At 38.6% G+C, this 13,361-nt stretch overlaps 1 protein-coding gene across 5 annotated transcripts in view; it reads right to left on the bottom strand.

Annotated features, from left to right (window-relative positions):
- The window catches only part of ST7 (suppression of tumorigenicity 7), a 348,571-nt gene that overhangs the window by 20,563 nt on the left and 314,647 nt on the right, over positions 1–13,361 (bottom strand). The gene's annotated exons all lie outside the window — the stretch shown is intronic.

Raw genomic sequence — 13,361 nt, 5'->3', positions numbered from 1 at the left:
CACCCTTCACTGCTCAGATGCTGGAGGGAAGAGAGGCAGCAGCCAGGGCATAGGATGGCTGAAGGGAAGGGAACAGTACAGACTCCAAAATACAATGTCCTTTTAGGTCCTTTCCTAAAGACCAGAGGATTCTCAGCTTACGCCTCTTCATTCCTATCTTCTACAAAGGAGGTAGAAGTACAAGGCAAGAATAAATATTTTTCATGGAGGCTCTAAGAAGATTAAGTGTCTATTTGTAGTTTTTTGTGTGTGTTTAGAATGAAAAGGAAACAAATTTAGGATGATATATTTTGCAAATGTTAACTTATCTCTCCTGGCTGGTATTCTCCCTGTGTTCTGACACTCATGATCTTCCCTTCCCATTTGTCCCCAGCACACACACCTACATCACCACCTCCAACCACCATCATACCAGACTATGCATCTCCTTTCAAATGGAGACAAGTGGATGATGGAGAGATGTGTAATTAATATGGAACAAACACGGCAAACAAAGATGCTAGGAGATGTTCAACAATTTTAACATCACAAAAAACTGCCTGCGGATTTAACTGTCAATGGAAATTTATAAAAGAAGCTGAAGAAAGAAAGAGTCCTGGTATATGGAATGGAGATAATGATACACCTATCAATGTTTCATTATCATCTCGCTGTGGATTTATATGCCTTGGGTCTGCTTGGTGCAGTTGCCTTTGAGCTTCCACTCCTGTGGCACATGTGGTGTCAGGGTGTACTGCCCAGCAGAGCCAGGAGGACACATTTCTGATTCAACAAATGAAACTTTCCTTGCTCTGGTTCTGATATTTAAAGAAATTTCCAAGCCTCAGGCCTCAAAGCAGGAAGAGTATGGAAGTATGAGAGCCCTCCCAAAGTGTAGTAAAAAACAGGGAGGGATGGGTGGGAAAGAAGGCCTTCCTCAACAGAAAAATCTTTTCTCAGGCCAGTCCATGAAAGGTGTTTATTATTTTGATGGGAATTCTTCAAATATGAGTTTCCAAAGAACTTTTTGGTCCCATGCCTTTTTTAATTTTACAAGTTACTGCTTTTCTTCTCCATCTTGTTTTGAAACAATAGAAGGAAAAAATCTTTTGGAAAAAATAACGATTTTGCATTACCTAGAAATCCAACTAGTACTATATTTATAATGAATACAAGCCATAATGTAAATATAAAGGTGAATTTTATGTTCCGAGATACTTGACTATTCTCTCGTGATTTTGTTCCCATAATAGTAGTCATTAGACTATCTGTTGCTACTAACACAGATGCTCTTAAAAGACCCCAAAGGCTATGAGTCATGAGAAAGATATATAACTTATAAAGTGCTATGAATTGTATTAATTGTTTAAAAGCAAATTAGAGAAGGAAGACCATTTGGTTACTCTTAATAATCATCAAAAGAATAAAAGAAAGGGTAAATTTCTTACCTAATGAAAGCCTTAGAATAAGATTTTGATTTCTGAGTTCTCTAATAATTTATAGCCTCCTTGACTATCAAATAGGCCACTTTGAAAGAAGGATCATGCTGTGTGAACTTCAAAACAAACTAAACATGAAAACCAGTAGCTCATGTGTCCCATGTATACAGAAATCTCTTCAAGTCCCTGATAATCAGATAGTGGCTGAAAGAAAAGTGTAAACTACCATTCCTTTTATTTCCATGATTAGGAAAAGCTTTCAAAGCCATTTGATTAAGCATCTATGAGAGAACTCTTCTCTTGGCTTAAGAAACCTTCAGGAATAGGGGTACCTAAGAAGAAGTGAGCCTGGTAGCCACCACATTTGTTGGTTAAAGTTGAAACAAACCAAGAGGGGGTGGGACTGAGGAAACTTAGGGGTGAGAATTTTTTTTAATATTACCTACAAAGGGATACAACAGATCTGCGCTGTCAAACATGGGAGCCTCTACCACATGTGGCTATTTAAACTTAAATCATTGAAAATCAAATAAAATATAAAATTCAGTTCTTCAGTCCCACTAGTCATATTTCAATTCTTCAACTGCTACATGTAGTTAATGAAGACTATGCTGAGCAATGCAAAGATATTCCCATTATCACTGAAATTCTATTGTACAGCACTGCTGAAGACAATGGAAGTTTCCAATCTTCAATAAACAAACAATTCTTAACATGAAAAAATTTCATAGACACCCATTATAAAGGAATTATAAGTGTAGTTTTGTAGCTATTGATTAAAAATACACAATATGGCAAAAGCTACAATAAATGTGACAAAACAAAAATTCATTTAAAAGCATTGTTGGAAAAAATAAATAAATAAAAGCATTGTTGGCCATCAGGGCATCTACATATATCTGGAAAACAGTAGTACACGCGTATGAGATGGACGCTTTACTCAGCCTGCAGGCTGAAATGTGGTGCATATGGCTTCAAGGACATTGTTCACAGCCTCAAATATGGGCCGTGATGTAATGCTCTGTTTATCCCTTAAGGTCCCTCTGATCTACGCATATGTGTGCTTCTCACATACCACCTTTATTAGTTATCCATGTGTCTTTCCCCTCAGCTTAATCATAAGATCCTCAAGAGCATGAATCTCACTTCCCAAGAAGTCTCTAAATGAGCATCCTTGGCCTAATCAGCCTCATGAGGCTAACCAGAGCAACTCACCAAGGAAACTTAGTTGCCTTCTCATCACCTCTACTTTATGGCAGAAATAGGCTATGCCTATGAAGGAGATTTATACTCCTGAATGGTTCCAAACAAAATGTTGGCTCTAACCAAATGATGAAGGCTAATAGTAACAATGTGTTATGTTTTTGGCCAGGCTTATAATGGCTGGCAAGATCGGTTCTCAACATGTGCAACATTTAAATTAGAAAGGCATGGAACATTTCACATCTTACTTATCAAGTGAAAAATAAATGGAAAAGGGCAGATCCCTATCCACAGTATGCAGAAATCAATTAGAATAACTGTAACGCGCAAATCAGAGAACACTCTCTGCCTGTCTATAATAATTATTTGGCGCCGATTAGCTAAGCCTGAATTCCATGCTATCTTGCCTGCCATCCTGCTTCTAACTTCCTTCCCAGGTTCTCAAATCATACTGATTTCTAAGTACAGGCTTCTAAAGGTTTCGGAAGCAACTCTCAAAATCTATTAGTCAGAATTGAGTGCCTTATGCTCAATATAGGAACATATAAATTTAGAACATATAAGGAGGAGCTGAGTAGTGCCTACTTATGATGTGTGAGTAATGCCTACTTATGGAGGTATATGAGCAGAGGGTGGTTTACCTGTCAGGAAAGCCACAGGAGAAATTCAGCCTGTCAGAGGCCACCCCAGGTGACTGCCCATATCTTTTTTGTTAAGGTCTTAAAATTCTATAAATAATTTGAGTGAAAATGATCTTAAAGTTATGCTTCATATAGATATTAATGCCAAGAAATTTATTTATACACAATTTTTGGATTTTCAATAACAATAGCAGAAGTCATATGAAAATTATTAGCAAAAAAAATGGGAATAAACAAAATGAGAAAGACTATGTTAATTAAATTACAGCACATTTAGATAATAGCTATCGAGTTGCTCCCAAAAAAGCAGGTGGCAGAAGAACATTTATTAGCGTGAGGAAGTTTTCATAATATATTACTAAATACAAAAGTGTACCATACAGATTCCCTGGCTGGTTTGGCTCAGTGGATTGAGCGTCGGCCTGCGAGCTAAGTGTCGCTGGTTCGATCTTCCAGTCAGGGCACATCAGAGAAGGAAAACTCTGACTCCAAAAAATCTCCGCTGCCTTGCGGCATACCTCTTCAGGGGAAAGGCTAAGGGAGTAAACCCCGACAGAAAATCCGGAGCCGGAGTCCCTAAGGCGGTTTGACGTTGTAGTCAACACCGGCAACTCCTGCGGCGCACCTGAAACCAAGCTGTATTGACTCCGTCTTTCCCTTGGACCCTTCAGCTGCGAAGAGAGGGGGGGTCTGCTGCATGGGCAACAGCAGACCCTCCATATCACCCTGCCCAGGCTCTGTAGCTTCAGCTTCACTGGAGAGGACACCCCAGCGTCATCGCAAGATGTCGATTCAACACGGGAGGAGACAGATACCGTGTCACTCCCGAGTCGGACTGCACAGCCATTCTCGGCGGTGCAGAGAGACTCTTAAGAAGCTACACCATCGTCTCTCGAGACGGACGGCTGCCGAAGACGACCATACAGATTATGATTTTGGTAATAAAAATGTATGCGTAGGCATTAAAAATTATTGGAAGGTCTGGATTGAATGTTAATGGTGGCTAAATATTTGATTTTATGGGCGATTAATTCTTTTGTGCTTTCTTATGATTTCCAAGTTTTCTGTAGTAAACATTTCTCTCCCCCCATCCCTTTCTCTCTCCTCTCTCTCTCTCTCTCTCTCTCTCTCTATATATATATAAAGTATATATATATAAGTATATATATGTATTCATGTATGTATGTATGTATGTATATGTGTAATACTCACCTATTTTCTAGAATTGCATCAAAAATACAAAAAGCAAACCACACAGAAAAAAGGTGAAAGGGATTAAGAAGTACAAATTGCCAGGCAAGTAGAATAGGAAAATGGACTGATACTTGAAAGCAATGGTCCAGCATTTTACAACCAGATACAAAAGGCACCCCCCTTACAGATAACATCTAGGTCCCAGTTGTATTTCAGCTCCAGGCCCAGAAAAATAGCAAAAGTAGATAGGCAACACCAGGACCAACTGCAATGACTAATGACCCCCTACCCTGGCACTGACCAATCAGAACACCACAAACCCTAAAAGGACACACATGGAAAACTGAGGCATATTCTGCTGAAACCCTCCCTGAGACCTCCCCTAAGACTCCCCCTGCAAGAGAGAGGCTCAAGACAAAGGACCCAGCTGCACCTGTGCTATCCTTTGGGGAGCAGCTGGCACCATTTTGTTCTTCCTTCTCTTCTTCCCTTACAGGCACACAGCTCCTAATCTCTAAAGCAATGGGTTGCTGCAGCTTGTCCCAGGCTAATCCCCTGAACCTGTCCCCAAGGCCATCTTTTCTCTGAGTTCCCAGAGAGGAAGGCAGCCCAGCCTAGGCGCTCTGCTGTTGCTTCTTCTACCCTAAGCCCATCCTTATTTCACTGTCCCCAACTTCAATAAACACTCTCATTGTCACCTGGCCTCATGTTGTGAAATCTTTTCTACACAAAGTCAAGAACCCACACACTATTGGCTGGCTCTAGGCAGACCCACTCAGGTCCAGGCCCCCTGCCCAGTAATAAGATCAATAAATAGCTAAGATAAAGACACCTGAGGAGGAAGAGGCTTAGCAGTGCAAAGGTAACAAAAACAGTTGGCAGTGCCTGCAAAACAACCCTGGAATAATGGCCTGAAGACAGTTTGGGAGAGAAGTTGGAGACATGGTTTAGGGTGTGCGGAGCAAGGCGGAAGCTGAAGCAGTGGGAACGCATGAGATCTCTCAGGAGAGCAGCAAGCAATGATGTCCCCCAGAGAAGCAGCCTGAGGGATGGGCAGGGAAGAAAACGGGGCAAGAGTGACACAGAGAGAAGGTAGCAAGGAGCCAAAATGGCCTCCAGATAGAAAAAGTGTTTAGTGGGTCCCAATGCTGAGGAGAGATGAAGTAGCATGAGGTTTCACAAGAGGCCAAGGATCTAGTGATGAAGGGTGGCCTTGGTGGTTGTGACCTTGGTAGGAGTAGCTACAGTGCTTTCTGTTAAAGAAAGATACCTCTCAGAAACATACCGAATTTTTCGCTCCATAAGATCCACCCCCCACCCCCCCCACCCAAAGTGCGGGGAAATGTCTGTGCGTCTTATGGAGCAAATATTGCATCACGGGCCGTGATGTGTATTACCTGACCTGTCAGCGGTGGCGACAGCTGTTAGAAGAGAAAGTGGTGGGCCCATGCAAAACGCCTGGGGACGCTTAAATGTCCCACTTTACTGCTGAATCTCAGGGCATCTGGTCAGTTGCCGTCCGCCTCTGCCCATCACCTGGGACCTGGGAGCGTTCAGAGAGCCACCTGACACTCTCAGCTACAACCGTTGACCTGTTGAATCAGCTGAGGCTAATAATGGGTATGAGGCACAGTGCCAATTGTCAATTGTCTTTGACACTGGGTGGGGTCTGTGTCAGTAGAACAGCCTCCAATCACCAATCACTGTGTCTTAAGCTCTGCCAATCACGAGAGGCAGATGGGTGGGGCAGAAGTAACTTGTTCTCGGCTGGCTAGTGGCTCCGTTAGATGCTACAGCTGTCTCATCTACCTCCATACTGTTTCCAGTGCACACCAGATTTCTGTGTGAGGAGGCCAGCAGCAACTGGGTAAGCAGCCATAAATGCTGAAGTTTGTAGTATATAAAGGGAGTTATGGTGGGGTCACTATTCTAGTAGTAACACAGGCACTGAGGGGACTAAGCCGTTTCACTAGCCATAACAGGCACTGAGGGTAGTCCGCTAGAACCTGTAACTAGGATAGTGATACGCTCAGTGACTGTTACAACTAGTGATACCTCTTAACTCCCTCGATGCCTGTAAGGCCCTGATAAATTCTGACACTAGGGATGATGAGTTCTTGGGGTTCCCAGAAAACTAGAAGAGTACTTGAATCTTAAAGTCTCTACTCATTTGTTAATGACAGTGATGTTGACTGCTGTTCACTTTACATGGTTGAAATATTGTTATATTTTGTTAAATATTTTAGTACACCATTTGGTTCAGAATATTTTTTTCTTGTTTTCCTCCTCTAAACCTAGGTGCATCTTATAGTGCAAAAAATATGGTACTATTCTTGTGAAATGTGGCTAAAATCTCATTTCTGTTCTATTTTCTCTGGGTCATATTTCCTCAATACATTCTCCTTACTCTAATTCAAAAAAGCTTTGGAATAAATATGACTCAATTCAAAGAAACTTATATTGAAATAATATTTCTGTAATGGACCATTGATGTACATTATCATAGACAACCTGCTAGGGTATTCTGAGTTTTTACTTCCACGCTTCAAGCATTTTTGAATGCTTAAACCCACTACGTGTTTTGAGTCCTAAATTGGATTAAAATGCAATTTTACACTTTGTCAATCAGCTTTACCAAGATATAAAAGAAAGATTGTGTTAGTGTTTGCATGAAATAGTTTCCATCATCTAACAAAGTACTATGGATACTCCATTAGCATATACAATTACCAGGATGTTTTCCCCCATAAGCCTCTTGAAATCCTCATGAAATTCGACATTCTAGATTAACATTAGAAGAGGTTTTTTAAAAATGTAATTTCTAATGGGAATATATTTCTGTTATAACATTCTGTATTCTTTCCTCTCTCTTTTCTCATGACTTTCTACATTCCTAGACTGATAACTTAAAAACTACATATTATTAGGGGGTCCTCACTTCAATATTCTGCCAAGTTCAGGCTTCCTTGTTGATAAAATTAGCTGCAAGAACATGGTGAGTCCCCTTCCCCAAGCACTACAAGGACTGCTCACTGCACCCCCTGTTCTCCCCAGGGTGGACTCAGTAAGAAGAGCTCATGGTTTAATAGTGCTGGGATTTTAGGCAAGATGAAGATGAAAGCTTTTCCCCATTGGTGCTGGTGATTTTTCTTGATTTTTCTCCCTCAACAGCTGTACCTACAACATGCAGGCACCCTAGGCAATTCTGCTGCTCAGAATGGGTGTGGCACTTACTGTTCTATGGGTGGGGCCTTGAAAGCCTGGGATTGTCTTGTCCGCGGTGGTGATGGCTCCTGTTCTTTTCTAAACCTAATACAGAGGTGCCTTGGAGTTGCTGGGCTATCTGCCTTCTCATCCCAGTTTCATCCAGAGCAGTTCTTCTTTTACTTGCTTTATTCATTAATGTTTCGTATAAGATTATATTAGGAGGAAAAAATGTTTACTGCTTTAACAAATAGTACTGAACCATTATTAGTCAGTGGCTTTTGTGACTGTGGAGTGAGATTTCATATCTCCTCAGCACTGGGTCCCACTGACCACTTTCCCTATTTGGGGCCATGTTGGCTCCCTGCTCCCTTTTCTCTGTATCACTCTTGAATCTCTGAGCACTCTTCTCCTGCATCCCTGGATGGCTATGCTAAAATAATATAGCGTGTGGCAAAAGTAGGTTTACAGTTGTGAATATGCAAAACAGTTTATTATGTGTTATCATTAATTATTATATTATGTTCCATATGAACAACTGTAAATCTACCTTTGCACCAGCCTATACAAGCCAGAGGTTGGAAATGGATAACTTTAATCAGCCACAAGAAAGGACTTACCAAATACAAACTGAGAATTCCTGAAGACTCAACTGAAGCTAGAACATGTTAAAGCCTCCCCTCAAATCTGGAGACCTGAAGGCACCCTATACGTTCTCAAGGTCAACGGCATGATAGTACCACTGTTACACTCTCTCATTGACTTTCCTCAGACTAGGGTGACCCAAAAAATGCCAATTAATGCCTGTTTCCAGTTAGCCTCTATTTTCACCTAGCCTGCAAGTGCAGAAATAGAGCTGAAGGTGTAAGGGAAGGGATGATGAAGGAGCCAACATGAATTGAGCAACTACTACATAATGGATGAATTACTCAATGTAATTCTGCTTACTTTTCATCAACCCTATGAAGCCTTTATTTTTATCCCCGTTTTATCAAAAAGGAAATTGGCAAGGAGCTAATTAACTCCCTCTTCCCAGTTACCTCTGGTTTATAGACAGGAAGTAGTGGGATTCCTTTTCAATAACACTTCACAGGTCTGCCTGCCTTTATGTTGCTACCTCTTGCTGCATCTTTATAATCAGTATGTTTACCCATAATAGGTAGTCTATTTTGCTTATTAGTAGTAGCTAAAAAAAGTACAAACTAAAAAAAAGAATTCCATTTGTACCTAATGAAAGCATAAATGTATTTTGTTTTTCTTATTTCTCTTCTTTTTAAATTTCTATTTTTTTGAATTTATTGAAGTGACATTGGTTAATAAAATTATATGTTTCAGGTATACAATCCTACAGTACATCATTTGTATATTGTTTTGTGTGTTCACCACCCAAAGTCAGGTCTTCTTCCATGACTATTTATCCTCCCTTTATCCTCTCCCACCTCCTCCACCCACCCTTCCCTTTGGCAAACACTATACAGTTGTCTGTATTCGAGAGTCTTTAATTTTGTTGCTTAATTCTTTCACCCTCTCACCCATCCCCCCAAACCCACCCCTCTGACAGCTGTCAGTCAGTTTTCTGTACCCAAGAGTCCGTCTCCACTTTGTTAGTTCATGTTGTTTATTTGATTCTATATACAGTGAAATCATTTGGTACTTACCCTTCTCTGACTGACTTATTTCACTTAGCATAATGTCTTAAAGGTTCATCCATATTGTCGCAAAGGGAAAGATTTCCTACTTTTGTATGCCCAAGTAGTATTCAGTATTCCATTGTGTAAATGTGCCACCACTGTTATATCCACTCATCTACTGATGGACACTTGGGGTGCTTCCTAATCCTGGCTATTGTAAACAGTGTTGCAGTGAACATAGGGTGCATATATTCTTTTGAATTAACATTTTGATTTCTTTGGATAAATTTCCACAAGTGGAATCACTGGGTCATAAGGCAGTTCCATTTTTAATTTTTTGAGGAAACTCCATACTGCTTTCCACAGTGGCTGCACCAATCTGAATTTCCACCATAGAGCACGAGGGTTCCCTTTTCTCCATGTCCTCGCCAGCAGTTGATGTTTGCTGATTTATTGATGATAGCCATTCAGACAAGTGTGAGGTGACGATATCTCATTGTGGTTGTAATTTGCATTTTTCTGATGATTAGTGACACTGAGCATCCCTTCACAGGTCTATTGGCCATCTGTATGTCCTCTTTGGAGAAGTGTCTATTCAGATCCTTTGCCCATTTTTTAATTGGATTGTTTTTATTTTTGGTGTTGAGTTTTATAAGTTCCTTATAAATTTTGAATACTAAGCCCTTATCAGATGTATCAACAAATATGATCTCCCATTCAGTGGTTTGTCTTCTATTTTGTTGATGGTTTCCTTTGCTGTGTAAAAACTTTTTAGTTTGATGTAGTCCTATTTGTTTATTTTTTTTCTTTTGTTTCCCTTGACCAAGACATAGGTCAGAAAAAATATTGCTACGAGAAAGGTCCAAGATTTTACTGCCTATGTTATCTTCTAAGATTTTTATGGTTTCAAGTCTGACATTGTCTTAAATCCATTTTGACTTTATTCTTGTATATGGTATAAGAAGGTGGTTTAGTTTTACTTTTTTTGCAAAATATCTTTACCTCATTGTATGTTTTTGCCTCCTTTGTCAAAACATTAACAGAATATAAAGGTGTGGGCTTATTTTCGGGCTCTCTATTCTGTTCCACTGATCTATGTGTCTGTTTTTATGCCAGTATCATGCTATTTAAATTACATGGCCTTGTAGTATAGTTTGATACCAGGTGGCATGATTCCTCCAACTTTGTTCTTCTTTCTCAAGATCGCGGTTGCTATTCAGGGTCTTTTGTGGTTCATATAAATGTTTGGAATATTTGTTCTAGTTCTGTGATATACGCCATTGGTATCTTAATAGGAATTGCACTGAATCTATAGATGGCTTTGAGGAATATGGACATTTTAACAGTTAATTCTTCTTATCCATGAACATTTTATATGCTTCCACTTATTTGTATTTTCTTCAATTTCTTTCTTCAATGTCTTATAATTTTCCGAGTTGAGGTCTTTTGCATTGCTGGTTAAATTTATTCCTAGGTATTTCTTTTCTTTTTGAAACAATTTTGAATGCAACTGTTTACTTAATTCCTCTTTCTGATAGTTTATTGTTGGTGTATAAAAATTCAACTGAGCCTTGGCCATTGTGGCTCAGCTGGTTGAAGCATTGTCCATTAACCAAAAGGTCATGGGTTCAATTCCTGATCAGGGCACAAAGAGAGGTTGTGGGTTTGGTCCCAGTGGGGGCGGGTACACGAAGCAACTGATCAATGTTTCTCTCTCATATCAATGTCTGTCTGTCTCTCTCCCTCACTTTCCAAAAGCAATGAAAAAAATGTTCTGAGGATTAAAAAAATCTTTAATGCAACTGATTTTTGGTTACTTATTTTGTATCCTGCTACTTTACTGAATTTGTTTATCAGTTATAGTAGTTTTTTGGTGGAATCTTTATAGTTCTCTTTATATACAGTAGCTTGCCATCTGCAGCTAATGACAGTTTTAGTTCTTTTCCAATTTGGATGCCTTTTATGTCTTCTTCTTCTCTAACTGCTGTCGCTAGGACTTTCAGTACTATGTTGAATAAAAGCGGGGAGAGTGGACATCCCTGACTTGTTCCCCATCTTAAGGGAAAGGCTTGTAGTTTTTTCCCACTGAGTATGATGTTGGCTTTGGGTTTGTCATATATGGTTTTTATTATGTTGTGCTATGTTCCCTCTATTCCCACTTTACTGAGAGTTTATTATAAATGGGTCCTGGATTTTTACAAATGTATTTTTCTGCATCTACTGATATGATCATATGGTTTTTATTCTTCATTTTGTTTATGTGGTGTACAACATTTATTGATGGTGAAAATGTACCAAACTTGCATCTCTGAAATAAATCCACTTAATCATGGTGTATGATCTTTTTAATATATTGCTGGAACCAGTTTGATAATATGTTGTTGAGAATTTTAGCATCTATGTTCATCAGGGATATTAGCTTATAATTTCCTTTCTTTACATCATCTTTGTCTGGCTTTGAAATTAGGATAATGCTGGCCTTGCAAAATGAGCTTGGGAGTATTCCCTCCTCTTGAATATTTTTCAATAGTTTGAGAAGAAGACGTGTTACTTCTTTGAATGTTATAAAATTCAGCTGTAAAGCCACCTCATCCAGAAATTGTTTTTTTTTTTTTTTTAATTACTGCTTCATTTTCATTAGTTTTAATCTGTCTATTCAGATTCTCTGATTCTTTCTGATTCAGCTTTGGAAGACTGTAAGTTTCTAGAAATGTTTCCATCTCAATTTGTTGGCATGTAGTTAGTTGTAATATTTTATTACAATCCTTTGTATTTATGTCATGTCAGTTGTTATTTCTCATTTTATTTCTGATTTTATTCATTTGTGTCTTCTCTTTTTCTTGATGAGTCTGGTTAAAGGTTTGTCAATCTTCTTTATCTACTCAAAGAACCAGCTGTAGGTTTAATTAATCTTTTGTATTGTTTTTTAAAACTCTATTTTATTTATTTCTCCTGTGATCTTTATGATTTCATTCTCTCTGTTCACTTTGGGCTTTGTTTGTTGTTCTTTTTCCAGTTTCATTAAGTGCAAAGTTAGAGTGTTTATTTGAGATTTTTCTTGTTTCTGAGGTAAGCCTCTAATGCTATCAATTTCCCTCTTAGGATTGCTTTCACTATATCCCATAGATTTTGGGTTGTTGTGTTTCAAGGTCCTTTGATTTTTTTCCTTAATCTCATTTTTAACCCATTCACTGTTTAGTAAGATGTTATTTAGCCTCCATGTCTTTGTGTGTTTTTCCATTTTTTTATCATGATTGATTTCTAATTTCATACCTTAAATGTCAGAGAAGATGCTTTATAAGATTTTAATCTTCTTAAATTTATTGAGACTTGGTTTCTGTCCTAACATGTGGTCTATTCTAGAAAATGTTACACGTGGACTTAAAAAGAATGTATATTCTGCTGCTTTGCGGTGAAATGCTCTGATGATATCAATTAAATCCATTTGATCTGTGTGTCATTTAAGCCCACCATTTCTTTGTAGATTTTCTGTCTGGGAGATCTGTCCATTGATATCAATGACTGTATTACTGTCAGTCTCTCCCTTTGTGTCCATCAAGATTTGCTTTATATATTTAGGTCCTCCTATGGTGGGTGTATAAATGTTAACAAGTCTCTTGTTGAATTGCTCCTTTTATCATTAGGTAATATTCTTCTTTGTCTCTTACTATAGCCCCTGTTTCAAAATCTATTTTTTTCAGATATAAGTATTGCACCCCAGCCATTTCTTCATTTCTATTTGCATTAAATATCTTTCTACATCCCTCTACTTTTAGTTTCTGTGTATCTTTCATTCTGAGGTAAGTCTCATGTAGACAGCATACACATGGGTCTTGTTTTCTTGTCCATTTAGCTACCCTTGTATTTCAATTTGAGCACTTAGGCCATTTACAATTAAAGTGATTATTGGTAGGTACATATTTACTGCCATTTATTTCTTTAACTATGCTTCTCTGTTTTTTTTTTTTTTTTTTTTTTCTTTTTCTTTTTTTCTACTTCTTAATGCAGGCTCCTTAACATTTCTTGTAATAATGTTTTGGCAAATTCCTTTATCTTTTTCTTGTATGGGA

The sequence above is a fragment of the Furipterus horrens genome, unplaced genomic scaffold (genome assembly GCF_987537825.1).
Source record: "Furipterus horrens unplaced genomic scaffold, mFurHor1.1.pri manual_scaffold_9, whole genome shotgun sequence".
NCBI lineage: Eukaryota > Metazoa > Chordata > Mammalia > Chiroptera > Furipteridae > Furipterus > Furipterus horrens.
Note: the sequence above shows the minus strand (reverse complement) of the source record. Positions and strands in the feature narration are given on the sequence as shown.